The sequence below is a fragment of the Triticum dicoccoides genome, chromosome 1B, assembly GCF_002162155.2.
Source record: "Triticum dicoccoides isolate Atlit2015 ecotype Zavitan chromosome 1B, WEW_v2.0, whole genome shotgun sequence".
NCBI lineage: Eukaryota > Viridiplantae > Streptophyta > Magnoliopsida > Poales > Poaceae > Triticum > Triticum dicoccoides.
The window spans coordinates 546,953,836-546,964,087 of NC_041381.1; positions in this window are offsets into that span (position 1 = coordinate 546,953,836).

The following is a 10,252-nucleotide window of genomic DNA, read 5'->3' on the forward strand; positions in this document are numbered from 1 at the left end:
GCGTGATGTTCGTGTTTATAAGGCCTGCTGCACTAACTATTCACTTTTTCCCAAGAACCATTCTCTTCTTTTGCGTTGCTGCATTGGAGCTGGCGCATGGTCTTGGCTGACTGGCCATGCATGCAAGATGCATGTGCCCGCTGGCCACTGCATGCGCCTGGTTTGTTACTAGGCCTATTTAATAGGGTGGTTATGGAGTAAATTAAGGAGATTTATTTTCTCTGTGTGCATCCACCAAATTAGAGGATGCGGGACTGGATGCAGACACTCACATTAAACTAAGCTTCAGAAGATATGGTATGCATACTAACATTCAGAAGAACAAAAGTTCAGCATGTTTATGCATATCAATGATTCACCATACTATAACCAATACAAAGCTGTGAGAAGGTGTCGAAATAAAGAAAATTGGTCGATGCTTCTCTGAGCAAAGGGCCTCCCTGCGCACGCATTAATTTCCTGGGCATGCTTGTTTCTTCTCAATGTTGCGAGCACTTTGAGCATGTTCGCAACTCCACAGCTAGCTAGCTGCCTCATCTTGCAATTGATGCTGACACATTTGCAGCAAACACATGAGGCAATAGAGATGACTCAACATGAGTCCACATTGTGCAGTTCCCCTGAAATCATATTCATTGTCCTGAATCTCGAAAGATAGGAAAACAGTAGCTATACTTAAACGGTGTTGCAAAACAGTAGCACATATCAATAGCTCGGCATGACAAAATACAATCATCTGGATGAAGGGGATACTGACCTGCCTGAGGAAGATTATATATAATTTCATAAGTCCTTGGTTGATTTCCACCTACGGCTGCACTGCTTGTTTGCTCCTCCACACATGACAGGATCATTCCGCACTGCATTCAACAAGTCAATGTACGAATAAGCTAATTTCATCTTGCGGTGGTCATTGTACCTAGTTACGAATGTAGGAATACCTGGAGCACCATGAGGTTAGCTGACAGCAGGTAGATGCAGCCATATAAATTTTTTGCGGTGCTACCAATTGAGGTTTGTATCCCTTCCCGTTATGAGAGTTGTTCTTGAAGTTGGTAGAATGTGATGGCTTGTTCTTTGCATCAAACTTGCCTTTCCCCTGAGATATGTTCTTGTTGTTTTGGGGCTGGTTGGGCTGGAAGTTCTTCTCGTGTACCATGTGGGCACTAGAAGCTCCCTTAGCGACCCGAGCACGTGTGTCTTTTACTCTCGACTTATCCTCAAAATCAAGAGTGCTAATGAGATCCAAAACAGAAAACTCATGTCTCTTATTTTTCAGAGAAGTAGCAAAATCGTTCCACGAAGGTGGAAGCTGGGCAATGATGGTCCCAGCAACAAATTTATCCGGCAACACACACTTAAAGTACTCAAGTTCCTTAGAGAGTAACTGTATCTCATGAGTTTGCTGAACAACAGAGCGCTCATCAGTCATCTTGTAGTCACAGAATTGCTCCATGACGTACAACTCGTTGCCAGCGGCCGAGGGACCAAACGTGGCCTCGAGCGTAGCCTACATGTCTTTGCTGCTGTCAAACGACATATATGAATCCACAATGGAATGGTCAAGAACACTCAGCAGGGCGGCTTTGAAGAGGGTATCCATGTTCTCAAAAGCTTAATGCATTGTAGGATTAAAATCGCCCTCAGGCTTACCCTTAGTGGCATCATAGCAGTACATTATCTGAAACCAATATACTGCTCTTGTGCGCCACCTTTTATATTGCACCCCCTTAAAAGTAGGTGGCTTCAAAAGCGCAGCAAAACCACTCGCAATAAATTGCCTCTAATCAGGTTTTTGGATTGGATTGTTGAATATATGAGAAATTTATTATGAGATTTAATCTGAATCAGCAGTAAATAGATCAGGAAGACAATTGCAAACATCAAAGTAATGATGCGTACTAAACCAGGAGGACAGAATCACATACTGTACAGCGGGAGCAGAACCGCTGTGGTTGATGTTGTCACTCATGTCGTTGATGAAGAGGTTATTGAGGTTAGGGAAGAAGGCTGTCATTGAAGAAGTCGTCGCTGGCAGCAGTCGTAGGAGTGTGCTCCCCAAAAACCTGATCGCCCCTCTCCGTACAGGATCACGAAAGGCGGGGTTCGGAGGACTGCTATCCCGTCTCGCGGTGCACGCCGGAAGGAGGACTGGAGAAGAATTGCGTGGCGGCACTAAGATCTGGAACAATGCGAAACCATATGATAAAGCGGCGGCTAGGGTAAAGCATGTCAGGTCAGTCGTGCAAGTAAGACCAAGTATAATAGTAGGCCTTTGGGCCCCAAACCCCACGTCCAAGTCAATAATAGCCCCACCAAGGTTTGTCTCAAAAATAAATGGAGTAATTAAGGCGTTCGTTAGTCCCTTTAGTATAAATACTATATCATTAATAATGGCCCCACTTTTTGTCTCACAAAGTATGTTGGGGCTCCTGCTACAACCGGCTACAAGTTTACAATCCACTTCTCTTCTCTCTCCTTCAACTAAGCGCAAATACTATATTTAAATCCTTATAGCCTGCTTATGTCATCTAATTGTAGTACTTACTCTAAAGTTACTCTCCACTGTGTAGTCTAAAATGCCGGGCATGTAGCAGGCGGTGCCCTCGGTTGGCGCTACGCTTCAACGGCGGAAGTAGTGAGAGGTCGCGTCGCCCTGACTTGCCATCAATGTGGAGAGGCGGCCTCAGCTGGCGCCGGGCGAGAAGCACGCGCTGGAGAGGGGAGGGGTTTTTGTTGGGACAAGAAGGTGAGAAGCCAACTTGGGATCGGTCCGGACGGGGAAATATCATGTGCTCCCATACTCTTCATATGACACTAGTCTATGTTACTACTCCCTCCTTTCCGGTTTATAGAGATGTTTAGAGTAACATAGTAATATGTTACAGTATAAGTTACTCCCCACTATGACCAGCCATGGCCTCTCCCAGTGCTCCACCATGTATAGCTACTAAGCACGTAGGCATAAAATATGATGTGGCAAGTTAATTAAGAAGAGAGAAACTAGTTTGGTGACCGCAGGAAGAAACGGTGGAAAGACAGTTTTGAGTCTATAGCTAATTAAATGAAGCAAGCTTAGCAACAATAAACTAAGCACCTAGGCATTGAAGACTTGAGTTACTAAGCCATTTAATGCACTTAGCACCTCATCTAAGCACATCTAAGCACTTAGAACTTTGCACCCCCTTGACCATGGACCTTGATGATGTACATCACCTTGTGTCTCATAATTTTCCTCGTCATCATCTGAGTCCTGGAAGATCTTACCCATATCATCATTAGGCATGCAGCCGCCTTGATAGACAACATGCGCAGAAGGAGTAGAGGCGACTGGGGATGCACTCTGTACATGCTCGTGTGCATGCAGCGTGCCTGTTTTTCCATTGGTGCTAGCTCTATGGCCGAGGTTGCGGTCGTCTTCGTCTCCGACTAGTTGTTGAGAAATGATGGCAAAGAGGTGCTGCAAGAGATGTGTATGCGCTGTTGTGTGCGAGCTTCACTGTAGCACGACGAACCAGACGTCATCGTAGATGGCGCATGCCTCCATGCAGCCGAGTGTGTGCACATGCATGTGTTATTCACGTGCATTCTGCGGCCGAGTGTGCGTGCATGCACATGTTGTGTACGTGCGTTGTGTGCTCCATGCTGTGCGTGTATGTGCATGAGTTGGATCAGATGGAGTTAGTGCGTTGGCTTGTGTACATGCGTGGCTGCATGCGTCCTCTACATGCGTGGCTTGTTGCGTAGTTATCAATATAAACTATAAAACATCTTCAACTTAGCATCCTGATGTATCATTTCTAGTGGTTAGCGAAGAGTTCATGTTCTTTTATTTGTTTATATGTGGGCAGGTGGCAAAAACAGGGGAAAATGCGCAAGGTTCCTTGCAGACACTCCACCGCGAGGTTCCTTAGTCCTTCTCGGTCTTCGGGAATCTATGTACTTCAACTCTTTTCTTTTAAGTGAGCTTTCTTCATCCTTTTCCCAACACGTGAGACATCTAGCATCAAGGTGCACATGTGATGCAAGAAAATGGAGATAATCAGATAAGCAGTGCGTAAGTGAGTCGCGCACTTTGACGGCACCTACGCAATATTTTTTCTCCTCGATGGCATGTGAATAGTGCATGTACTCAATGACGGAGCACGAAATGGTAGCAATGACATGGTCAGCCCTTTTTTGGAGAGAGTGCCTACTAAATAACTTTGATGTGTCCCGTCAACTCGCAGAACAACGAGAAGCTTGATTATGCCTTCTCCCTCGCTAACGCGTGCGCGGTGGCTCGCAACACGAGGAGAAACTTTTGCTTACAAGTGGTGGACGTGCAACAGTTCATTTGGTGTCAGATTGCCAAAATTAGTACTGTAGAACCGTCGAGTTCCGGAAGAGGCGAAGAGCCAAGCGCATGGTCTACTAACCTTAGGCTAGGCGTAGTGGGAGTAACATAAGTAGGGGTACCTCCTATTTTTTATTCTAGAAACAACCACACATGAATATCAAGGTGCTGGTTACGTAGAACAAATTTCCTGGAGTCCGTGCTCATCCCTCATCTATCTCTCTTCTCAGCCATCCTGCGGACACGCGGAGCCCATCGTCTGTTTGCTCATACGCGGTCCCACATGTCAGTGAAAATGCAAGAGGACCCACTGAACCTGCACATCTTTCACCTCGACGTGCTGGTGATGAAAAACAAATCCAATAAAGATCTTCGGTGGCTGCTTTTGGAGTTACTCAAGAGTAGTAAGATTCTATTTACAGTTTAACCCAAGATGCACATCATGTGGCTTCAACTACCACTCTATTTTCTTGCATGACACGACGTGGATGCTGGATGTCCCACATGTCGGTAAAAGGAGGAAGAACCCGACCAAATCTTCGGTTGTGCTCTCGGATTAGACTAGTTGTGCTAACTTAAATTTTTATTGTGTAGAATGGATGCAAGTTTTGGTATTGGAAAGAAGAGTACATCGATATATTAATAGAGCACAATTTAGTAGATGTTCTAGCACTTTCAGCTAGCATAGAGGCTAGAGATGAGACTAGTGCACTTGTTGATAGAATAGAGGCTAGACATGAGACTAGATGCGAGGAAGAAACGTCTACTTCTTTACACTCGAAGAAGAAAGAAGCACGCGAGATCGAGCCTCTGCAGATCAACAATGAATGCATCGAGAAGGCACTAATCCAACTCAAGAGCAGTTATGGAAGGTGGATATCTTCTAAAATGTATTCTTGTGGTTCTTGTTTTCTTTGGTCTTTCTTTTCTAGTCAAAATTTTGGTGATGAATTTCCATGTACCAAAAAATAAATGATGAAAAAAAGATATGTGTTTGCAAAGAAAAATGTACGCGGCCGGGATGCGACCGAACATTCGGCACACGGCCACCGCATCCGAGAAATGGCCTACACACGACCCCATTGCCCTACCCAAACAGACAGAATCCGGGCAAAACGGAGGTCCATTTGGGGTCTTGCGTTGGAGTTGGCCTTACAAGTGGGACCGCAGTTGAGGAAACCGACTATCGACAAACCCCCACCTCGCCCGCCGTGTGGTGGCTGAGTTAGAGAAACGACGAGGTTGAAAAGATTGCTCTAGCACAGACTCCAAGAAATATGGTGTCAGATGGAAGTCATGCTGGTGGCATGTGCCGTACTCCTGGACATGAATGCTTGTTCTGGCCCATGCCACCCTACTACTCCTACTACTTATATAGTACTAGTAGTATCGAGGGTTCGAGGTGCTGGTTACGTACAGTGAACACATTAACATATGGCAGTAAAAACACCCGCCCGACGCGCGAAGCATGTGAAGCTAGTACAAATAGTGTACAATATTGTTGATTGGCCTCATCCGATAACCTATTGCAATGCACGTACAATTATGTATTCGGAAAATATTTTTTTGCATCGTCGCAACACTGACTCAAAGAAGTGACTCGAAAGCCATTCATAAATTTAGTAAGTTTATCACAGGCATATCATTTTATTACATACAACAGGTCATCAACCCACATCGACAACGAGGATACATTATAAATACTAAAGTTTTCATCGCACAACAAATAACAAGCAATGAAATGAAATTCAACTCAACCAATCCTCGGCGTTGGAAACACTTGCTTTGAACCACAAGTGATTCTCTGGGACAGGCCATCTATTGTCCATCTCGAGACCAAGGCATGACTGATCATCCGGGCTGAAGCGGCCTAGTATATCAGTACCAGGGTAGGGAACCACCCAAATGTCTATAGTTGCTTCTCATAAATAGTAGTAATGTTGTGTCAACAGCAGTTGGATCGCCTTTCACCATCATCAGATAGTTTTGTCCAAGGAGGAGCGAGTTTTATCCAAGACTATCAATACTGTACCAGGGAGAAGGTGTTGGCACTAGCACACTAGTATCCATCCCGAATACCATGCAAAGAGTGTTGGAATAGGTCCGGAGAGTGCGACCATGGGAGACAACACGTGCTGCCTCAGTAGTAACAAACTCAGTGCGCTGTATACAGACAAGAAGAGGTGACCCATCGGAATTAGTTGCCATGCGCCACTGAGTATATAAGTTTTGCTCATCTTCATGCTCGTGATCATCACCATCGTCATCTCCCCCTTGGTTATAAAATTTTTCAAGTATATGTGGTGGAATGTTCACAGGACCTTGGAAACACAAGAAGAAGGTTAATTAGTAAAGGGAAACTTGCTAACCCGCATGCATGTGGATGAAACAATTATAATTATGGTGGAAGAAAAATGTACTGAAACTACGAGGATCCCATGCAAAAACAGTGCCATCACTGGTGGAAGCAAACACAAGACCCTCGTATTGAATTGCATCACAGTACACATCCGTGTATAGAAACTGATTTTTGTGCAATATCCATCGAGTCGAACCACAAAGGACGGCAACAAGCTTGTTGAAGATAGCAACAACTTCATAGTTCTTGTAATTCCAAGAGCAGTTGGGAACTCAACAAATTGCTATCTTTCGTAGAATACAGTCACCATGATCGTATTTGAACGTGCGTAGAATACCGGTGTGCTCAACCTCTGGCAGTCTGCTGAGATTTTTCAAAGTGGAACCCGGTGACAAGTGTACACATTCACAAGTTCCCACTCGCAGTTGTACCCAATGCAAACAACCCAATCTCCATTTGCGCCTGCCCAATCCTTTCCCTCAAGCGATGGCATCTTAACATCATACGTATCATTATCAAGCGGCATCAACTTGCACAAGGCGAGGCCTCCATCGTCCCCGCGCTAGTCATCAGGGTCATGGCGAAGAAGATATGTGAGATCAAACCGCTCCTGGACCCTTGGGTTCCTTGTAATGATGTTATTAGTTGAGTCAAGAATGGTCTTGAACGAACCTACCATGCTAGCTGAGGTGATGACGTCGCACCGATCAATGAGTTCCTCCACTACGTCATCTTTCAGATCGGGGCAAGAATAACAGGGTCGTTTCCGGCCTATTCCCTCCATGGAGAAGACGATCGAACAATGGCAGAAGGAAGGGTGAAGGCAAATGGAGGAGGGAGGAAGAGCATGCGACAACAGTTCCAAATCAAGAGGGAAAGGCAAAGAGTTGGTGGACGGTTGCCAGTTTGCCACGGTACACAAAGAGGCGCCCCGGCCTACACGTCCGTTCAGAAATACTAGTAGAAAAGGACTCATCGTCGTCTCACTGACATGTTGGAACGAGACCACATGTCAACGAAACATGGTGTGTAATTTCTCGTGCAAAATGCGATCTGGCTGCGTTGGCCCGAGGTGCCGCATTAGTTATTTTTTTGAAAGTTTGCCCCATTAGTTATCGACCTTTATTTTTTAACATACAATCTGAATGGATAGCTCCTGTGGTCATCACACAAGAGCGGATATATAGGTGGGCTAGGTGGGCAGGCGGTTGAGCAGGAGACAACAATCTAAGTGCTAAAAGAGTTGATCCAATGCTTGATTTTGTTTGGATTTTCCAACTATGACCATTGGATAGAGTGTCAATGGCTTACGTTCAAAGTTATTCTCATACTATTGAATTTTTGGTTCGGTTGCTGTGCTTCTACCGTCCAATATTCGCGTGTGGTTGTTTCTAGAGTAAAAAAGGAGGTATTAGTACTTATTGTGGGAAATGTGAAATGATGGTTGATCCGCCCGAGCAACTTATTACTGTGGGAATATGGGAGTACCAGCGGATTCAAGGAACAGAGAAATGATGGTTGCTTCGTTCGAGCAACTTACTATGGCAAAGGTGGGGCTTTGTGATTTGACTGCTCACTAGTCATTACTATTGCGGCGCAACGACCGGGGTGAATCTTTCCTTGCAGTTGTGTTGTGCACTCAATATTGCTGCATGGCAGGTGGAGCCGGATGAAGGGTGTCCAACATGTCGGTGAAACGAAGTTGAATTGTTTCTGGCATTGCTATCAATCCTTCAGGATTTGTTTATATGTACGCATAATTTTAATGAAATTGTACTGTGATGCTATGAAGGTTTCAACTTAGGATTCCTGTGTCTTGCCTCAAGATTATCTCGTTACAACATTCCATCAAATACAAATGAAACTACCATGGCTACCATGGCTAATGCATCTCAATGGTTCGCATATCAGCACCAATATTCACATCACAACTGAAGACAAAGTTGTGAGAAGGTGTACAAATACAAAAAAAATATAATTGATCGATGTTGTTTGTAGGCATGGCTCCATTTCCTTGACACAGTGTTCATTGCTTGGCAGCTAGTTTCACCCAGCTTTGTAGCCAAAAAAGAGGTGTATGGAGGACACCACAATCTGATCATTTTGTGCAGCTCCACTAAAATCGAGCGGACCATCCCTGTTTGCAAAGATATCCTGTCAGTGTGATTACAATAATAGTGGAGCTAGATGATGAAACATAACACACATAAATAGAAGCCGATCACCTCTACGATATCTCTTTAGGACTAACTTCTTGTTGGAGAAGATTAGGCACGGAGTTGGATGAGGAGGATAGTAAAACCAATCTCCCTTTCTGCAGTCCCACAGAAATGTAAAAACGTTGCCCGTGTGACATTTTAGCGGAACTGCACAAAACACTATTAAGAAAAAAGTGATATGTGCAGTTCACCAAAAGGTCGCAATAGCAACGAGGTGAAAATGGATAGCCTGTTTGCAAAAGGAGGTAGAAAGGAAACAATTACTGCCCAATAACACAAGTTGAAGACACATATGCCGACAAAAAAGAATCATATTCCATGTAATAAGGGAAAGATAGCACATGGTGGTTTATCAAAAATGGTTTGAGGACGAGATTGCAAGATGGGAAGTACGCCGGCCGAGATACGATTTAAGAAAACAACTAAAGAAGATTGACATGCAGCAATGTGGGAAGATGGGCAGTGGAGCAAGGCTGGAGGAAGCTGTACCTGAGGGTCGTCAGGATGTTACTAGGAGGGCGCCGGCGGCCGGGATCTGCCCATACTGCGGCAGCGAGCAAGTTGCAAAGGCCTTACCGTGCCGGAGCTTGGTCAGAGAGAATGGCGGGTACCGTAGATCGGGACGTGCTGCCTCAACACCGTCGAACGGAGAGACGATGCACATCCACCCTTTCCGCCGGCGTACGGGATGCGGCCGGATCACTGACCAACGCTGAGAGAGAGAGAGGCCACTGCCGCCTTGTGTGAGATGGTGTGACGAGGGACATACCCATTTTTCCATTTTCCCCATGGCAATCGTTTTATATTCTGTATGTGCCATTGAGGAATATATATCTTTGTTTAATACTAATGCGTCAAGTCGAACTTTGTTCCGTCTAGGCGTGGTACCCGACCCTCCTTCGAGTAAACAACCGTTGCACGCGTCAAATTATCATGTGGGCTGCCTTTTCATACAGAAATGAACTCCTCCGTGTAGCCGCGCGGGTGTGGCCGGGAACGAGACGTGAGTACGTGCGTCCTGCGTGCACCTCTTCTTTAGGTGCAGGTACGTACGTGGGTGGGAGTGAGAGAGATGGTTTGTGCGAAACAAAGGCAATGTGTTGATGATATCTCAAACAGAAAAACATAACATATGCAATGTGTGTGAAACGGAGTCATGGGCGTGAGATATCGATAGAATTGAAAACAGGGATGAAGTGTGTGGCCGTGCGATCGATAAAGAGTGCCATCGAATTTGTGTTTGACCATGTCAAAGATACAGGCCGGTTGGCCTACTGGAAATTGAGAGGGCAGAGGTGCGGTTTTTCTCCGTGGCATGGATACCTACCTACAACGTTC